The sequence below is a fragment of the Bos mutus genome, chromosome 28 (genome assembly GCF_027580195.1).
Source record: "Bos mutus isolate GX-2022 chromosome 28, NWIPB_WYAK_1.1, whole genome shotgun sequence".
Classification (NCBI taxonomy): domain Eukaryota; kingdom Metazoa; phylum Chordata; class Mammalia; order Artiodactyla; family Bovidae; genus Bos; species Bos mutus.
Window position 1 is genome coordinate 6,387,434 of NC_091644.1, and position 7,076 is coordinate 6,394,509.

Genomic DNA, 7,076 nt, shown 5'->3' on the forward strand with positions numbered 1-7,076 from the left:
AGGCCAAGCTAGAGTTCTTGTCGGATGTTAGGTTCTTTTATCAGTTCAATCGCTCAGTCGTATCTGACTCTGACACCACATGGACTGCAGCACGCCAGGCTTCCCTGTTCATCACGAACTCCTGGAGCTTGCTCAAACTCATGTCCATCAAGTCGGTGATGCCATCCAACCATCTCATCCTCTGTCATCCTCTTCTCTTCCCATCCTCAATCTTTCCCAGCATCAGGGTCTTTTCCAATGAGTCAGTTCTTCGCATCAGGTGGCCAAAGTATTGGAGTTTCAGTTTCAGCATCTGTTCTTCCAGTGAATATTCAGGACTGATTTCCTTTAGGGTGGACTGGTTGGATCTCCTTGCAGTCCAAGGGACTCTCAAGAGTCTTCTCCAACACCACAGTTCAAAAGCATTAATTCTTCAGCGCTCAACTTTCTTTATAGTCCAGCTCTCACATTCATACATGACTACGGGGAAAACCCGTAGCTTTGACCAGGTGAACCTTTGTCAGCAAAGTGATGTCTCTGCTTTTTAATATGCTATATAGGTTGGTCATAGCTTTTCTTCCAAGAGCAAGCATCTTTTATTTTCATGGCTGAAGTCATCATCCACAGTGATTTTGGAGCCCAAGAAAATAAAGTCTCTCACTGTTTCCATTGTTTCCCCATCTATTTGCCATGAAGTGATGGGACCAGATGCCATGATCTTAGTTTTTTGAATGTTGAGTTTTAAGCCAGCTTTTTCACTCTCCTCTTTCACTTTCATCAAGAGTCTCTTTGCTTTCTGTGTAAGGGTGGTGTCATCTGCATATATGAATTTATTGATATTTCTCCCAGCAATCTTGATTCCAGCTTGTGCTTCAACCAGTCCAGCATTTTGCATAATGTACTCTGTATATAGGTTAAATAAGCAGGGTGACAATATATAGCCTTGACATATTCCTTTCCCAATTTGGTACCAGTCCGTTGTTCTTTGTCCTGTTCTAACTTGTCCTGTTGCTTCTTGACCTGCATACAGATTTCTCAGGAGGTAGGCAAGGTGGTCTGGTATTCCCATCTCTTTCAGAATTTTCCACAGTTAGTTGTGATCCACACAGTCGAAGGCTTTGGCATAGTCAATAAAGGAGAAGTAGATGTTTTTCTGGAACTCTCCTGCTTTTTCTATGATCTAACAGATGTTGGCGATTTGATCTCTGATTCCTCTGCCTTTTCTAAGTCCAGCTTAAACATATGGACGTTCTTAGTTCATGTACTGTTGAAGACTTGCTTGGAGACTTTTGAGCGTGTGAGATGAGTGCAATTGTGTAGTAGTTTGAGTATTCTTTGGCATTGGCTTTCTTTGAGATTGGAATGAAAACTGAGCTTTTCCAGTCTTGTGGCCACTGCTGAGTCTTCCAAATTTGCTGGCATATTGAGTGCAGCACTTTCACAGCATCATCTTTTAGGACTTGAAACAGCACAGCTGGAATTCCATCACTTCCACTAGCTTTGTTCGTAGTGATGCTTCCTAAGGCCCACCTGACTTTGAACTCCGGATGTCTGGCTCTAGGTGAGTGCTCACACCATTGTGATTATCTGGGTCATTAGGATATTTTTTGTACAGTTTTTCTGTGTATTCTTGCCACCTCTTCTTAATGTCTTCTGCTTCTGTTAGGTCCATACCTTTCTGTCCTTTACTGTGCCCATCTTTGCCTGAAGTGTTCCCTTTGTATCTCTAATTTTCTTGAAGAGATCTCTAGTCTTTTCCATTCTATTGTTTTCCTCTATTTCTTTGCATTGATCACTGAGGAAGACTTTCTTATCTCTCCTTGCTGTTCTTTGGAACTCTGCATTCAGATGGGTGTATCCTTCCTTTTCTCCTTTGCCTTTCACTTCTCTTCTTTTTTCAGCTATTTGTAAGGCTCCCTGAGACAACCATTTTGCCTTTTTGCATTTCTTTTTCTTGAGGATGGTCTTGATCACTGCCTGTTGTACAATGGCATGAACCTCCATCCATAGTTCTTCAGGCACTCTGTCAGATCTAATCCTTTGAATCTATTTCTCACTTCCACTGTATAAAAGTAAATGATTTGATTTAGGTCATACCTGAATGGTCTAGTGGTTTTCCCTACTTTCTTCAATTTAAGTCTGAATTTGGCAATAAGGAGTTCATAATCTCAGCCACAGTCCTCTCCTGGTCTTCTTTTAGCTAACTGTATACAGCTTCTCCGTCTTTGACTGCAAAGAATGTAATCAATCTGATTTTGGTGTTGACCATCTGGTGATGTCCATGTGTAGAGTTGTCTCGTGTTGTTGGAAGGGTGTGCTTGCTATGACCAGTGTGTTCTCCTGGGAAAATTCTGTTGGCCTTTGCCTGCTTCATTTTGTACTCCAAGGCCAAACTTGCCTGTTACTCCAGGTATCTCTTGACTTCCTACTTTTGCATTGCAGTCCCTTATGATGAAAATGACATCTTTTTTGGGTGTTATTTCTAGAAGTTCTTGTAGGTCCTCATAGAACCATTCAACTTCAGCTTCTTCAGCATTAGTGGTTGGGACATACACTTGGATTACTGTGATATTGAATGGTTTGTCTTGGAAATGAACAGAGCTCATTCTTGTCAGTTTTGAGATTGCACCTAAGTACTGCATTTCGGGCTCTTGTTCACTATGATGGCTACTCCATTTCTCCTAAGGGATTCTTGCCCACAGTAGTAGATATAATGGTCACCTCAGTTAAATTAACCCATTCTAGTCCATTTTAATTCACTGATTCCTAAAATGTCGATGTTCACGCTTGCCATCTCCTGTTTGACGACTTCCAATTTACCTTGATTCAAGGGCCTAACATTCCAGGTTCCTATGCAGTATTGTTCTTTATAGCATCGGACCTTGCTTCCATCACCAGTCACACCCACGACTGTGCGTTGTTTGCGCTTTGGCTCTGTCTCTTCCTTCTTTCTGGAGTTATTTCTCCACTCTTCTCCAGTAGCATATTGGACACGTACCAACACTGGGGAGTTCATCTTTCAGTGTCCTATCTTTTTGCCTTTTTATACGGTTCATGAGGTTCTCAAGGCAAGAACACTGAAGTGGTTTGCCATTCCCTTCTCCAGCGGACCACGTTTTGTCAAAACTCTTCACCATGACCAGTCTGTCTTGGGTGGCCCTAGATGGCATGGCTCATAGTTTCATTGAGTTAGACAAGGCTGTGGTCAATGTGATCAATTTGGTTAGTAGTTTGTGACTGTGGTTTTCATTCTGTCTGCCCTCTGATGAATAAGGATAAGAGGTTTATGGAAGCTTCCTGATGGGAGAGACTGACTATGGGGGAAACTGGGTCTTGTTCTGATGGGTGGGGCCATGTTCAGTAAATCATTAATATAATTTTCTGTTGAAGGGCAGGGCTATGTTCCATCCCTGTTGTTTTGCCTAAAGCTAAACTGTCAAGCCTCCACCAGAGACTCCAGGACACTCACAGGCAAGTCTGTTCAGTCTCCCACTGGCCTCCAAAGTCAAATTCCCTGGGGGCTCTCAGTCCCTCCGCCCAATCCCCAGGTTGGGAAATCTGTTGTGGGTCCTAGAACTTTAACAGCGTGAGAATTTCTTTGGTATAATTGTTCTGCAGTTTGTGGGTTGTCTGGGGCTAATGGTGACCTCCTCCAGAGGGCTTATGCCACACGCTGGGTGACCCAGGTCTGCTGCGGCCCGAGACCCTGTCCCGCAGCAGGTCACTGCTGACCTGTGCCTCCACAGGAGACACTCACACACTCAAAGATGGGTCTGGCTCGGTCTCTGTAGGGCTTCTGGGTCCTGGTGCGCACAAGGTTTTGTTTGAGCCCTCCGAGCACCTCCGATGGGGATGGGGTTTGAGTCTAAACACAGTTTTGGCCCTCTGACTGTCTTGTTAGGTCTTCCCTGTAGCTCAAAGGGTTAAGAGTTCTCCTGCAATGCAGCAGACCACGGTTCGATTCCTGGATCAGGAAGATCCTCTGGAGAAGGGAATGGCAATCCACTCCAGTATTCTTGCTTGGAAAATCCCATGGACAGAAGAGACTGGCGGGGTCCGTGGGGTCGCAAAGCATCGGGCACGACTGAGCAGCTGCTACTACTGTCCTGCTGGAGCTTCTCCTTTGCTCCTGGATGTGGGACATCTTTTTTTAGTGGGATCCAACATTCTCCTGTGAATGGTTGTTCAGCAGCGAGTTGCAATTTTGGAGTTCTTGCAGGAGAAGATGAGTGCAACTCACCTCCGTGGGCAGGTCAACCTGGGTGCTCCTTCTAGGGGTCCCAAGATCTCTAGCCTCACGTTTCACCAGTGGCACAAACAGCAATGGTTGCTGCTGTGTTTCAGCACTCAGCCTAGAGTGGGCAGGGCTGAGCCTGCAGCCCTGGCTCAAGCGGAGCACAGATTATCCACAGAGTCCTGTAAGGTGCAGGTGAGTGACAGAGAGGAAGGCAGAGGATGCTGCGGAAACAGACGGCAGAGCAAGGGCTCATGTCCTGTCTGGTCTCCCGTGTTGGGAGGCTGCTCTGAGGAAGCGATGCTTCATGATGAATGGTTGCAGTTAACCCTAGAAAGCGGCTAAGAGTAGGGTAGCAGACAGGCAAAATGGAGGTAAGGGATGCCCCTGGTGTGGTGCTCATGTCCAGATTAGGTGTAAGTGCATGGGGCTAACTGCCCGCTAGAACGAGGGAGGGACACTGGGAAGGTGTGGTCTGTTCGGGTAGAGAACAGGCTTCAGAGTCACCAGCAAAAGTAGCAGCTGAGGTTGGGAATGCAGAGCAGCCCTGCAGGCCATGGAATGGGTTTCTGCTTAGCCTGAGCACACTGAGGCAGCATGGATGGTGCCTGAAGGAGAATGGCACAATTGGGCCCAGATTCCAGAAGCTTCAGCTGTGTGGATCCAGTTGCGGGGAGTGGGAGGGAGCACAGGAGACCAGGGACATGAGGAGGAGGGGAGATGGGGTTGCAGACAGACAGGGGAGAGATGGAAATGGTGACAGGATATGGGATAGGTATGAGGAACAGACAAGGCTCACAGTGCAGGGAGTTAGAGGCCAAGAGGTCAAGGATCAAGAGGTCCTTGTGTCTGATGGGTCACCCTGTAGATACTGAAGTTTCCCAGGATGGATTTTGGGCTGCCAGGGAATGTTAGCCAGGTGCCCAAGCTTGCAGTGAACGAGGAGTAGAGGATGACCGTGGGGAGGAGGACGGAGGATGGCAGAGTGGAATGGCTGGGCTCTTCCGTGGGTCCCTGACAGCACGCGGGGCCCTTACAATAGGGCCACCTGGGCTCTGGCAGAGGGGCTGGGACTGGCCCACTGGCACAGATGTAGCCACAGCCAAGTCTGCTGTTCACCACAGAAAGCTGCACATTTGGTGGGAGGCCGGTGGGTAGGACAAGGGCATGCTAGGGCTTAGGGCAGGTTCTCCCCCACATCTGCCCCCCTCCATTTCTCCAGGTTTTAAAGAAATATCTCATCTTCAGAAAGAGGAAACAGGTCTCACCATTGACAATGTGATAGAAGGGGCCGCATAATGGGTATGAAATGCCGAGGTAAAAGATCCCAGGAGAAACAAAAGTCGCTATTGTGTTTTTTCCATGACTCTATTAACACGTTTTGAAACTGGTTTTTAAATTGGGCTAGTAACCAAATGTAATCTCTGAGCGCCATCTCCTGGAACACTTTACCACATCACACCAGCCTCCGTCATCCTGGCCTCAACAAGGCACTGGGCACCACTGCCGGAAGCTACAGGACAGGAAGGCCCTGGGGGCAGGCAATGCCTGTTAGCCCCCTGTGCCTTCTGTCCCCAGGTGAGGCTGCTGCTGGTTTAGGTCCATCTATTTCTGCGTCAGCCCCCAGCTCTGCCCTACCCAGGGCAGCCACTTCTAGCACGTCCCTCCCCACCCCCCCTTTATGGCCTCCTGCCTGCATGATGACCACTTCCTGTGACTGGCTATCTGCTCTTTGAGCCAGAGTTTGCTTCATCTTGGTCTTTTAGCCTCTAGAACTACAATAAATAGATTTCAGTTGTTTAAGCCGCTCAGTCTGTGGTACTTTGTTACGGCAGCCCAAACAAATGAATACAATGGCTTTGCTGTTAACTGAATCCAGACTGCACCCCTGTTTCTTGAACATAAGGGACTCCCTTCTCTATCTCTACTGCCCAAGTCAAGACCTGTTCTCCCACCACGGATCAAACTCATGTCCCCTGTGCTGGGAAACCACTGGACTGCCAGGCAGGTCTTTCAGGAGCTTCAGTCTTTTTTTTCTCTTTTTTTCCCTTTAGATTTTTTAAAAAATGTGAACCATGTTTTAAAGTCCTTATTGAATTTGTTGCAATATTGTTTCTGTTTTATGTTTTGGTTCTTTAGCTGGAAGACATATGGGATCTTAGCTCTCCAACCACGGATTTTACCTGAACCTCTGCATTTGGAAGGTGAAATGTGAACCTCTGGACCTCCCAGAGGTTCAGGATGTCCCAGGAGCTTCAGTCTTGACACAGGATGGAAAAGAGGTTGACTTTGGCCACTTTTTTCCCCACTGGAAGCAAGCAGGCAAACTGCAAACCCTGGCTAGGAACGCGAAAAGGAGAGCGCACAGAAAGAGAGCAGGGCAGAGTGGACACGTGCGCAGATGGCGCAGTGCAGCGCGCCTGGCGGGGTAGAGCTCCTGTCCAACAGCCCGCCCTCCTCTGTCTGCATCCTGGTGCACGAGGAGCTCCGGGGCTCAGAAAGAGGGTGGGAGGCCTGCTGTTAAGGCCATAGCTTTGCCAGGTGTGCATGCTCCCTCATGGGTGCTTGCGCTTCTACTTGGGTGTTTGTGGAGGAGGTCTGCGGCTGGCCCTGGTTGGGTCTGGGGAGAAGCTCAAGGCTGTGGTCCACGCTTGGAGGTCCATCGGAGTCTACAGGGATTGCTTTACATGAAACCAAGGGACAGTCAGAAAATGTGCGTATTTAGACTTTACTGGTGGTCCAGAGATTGAGACTCTGTGCTTCTAATGCAGGGGGTATGAGTTTAATCCTTGGTTGGGGAACTAAGATACCACATGCCATGTGGTGTGGCCAAAACAAATAAAGTAAAATGAAACCTAATTTA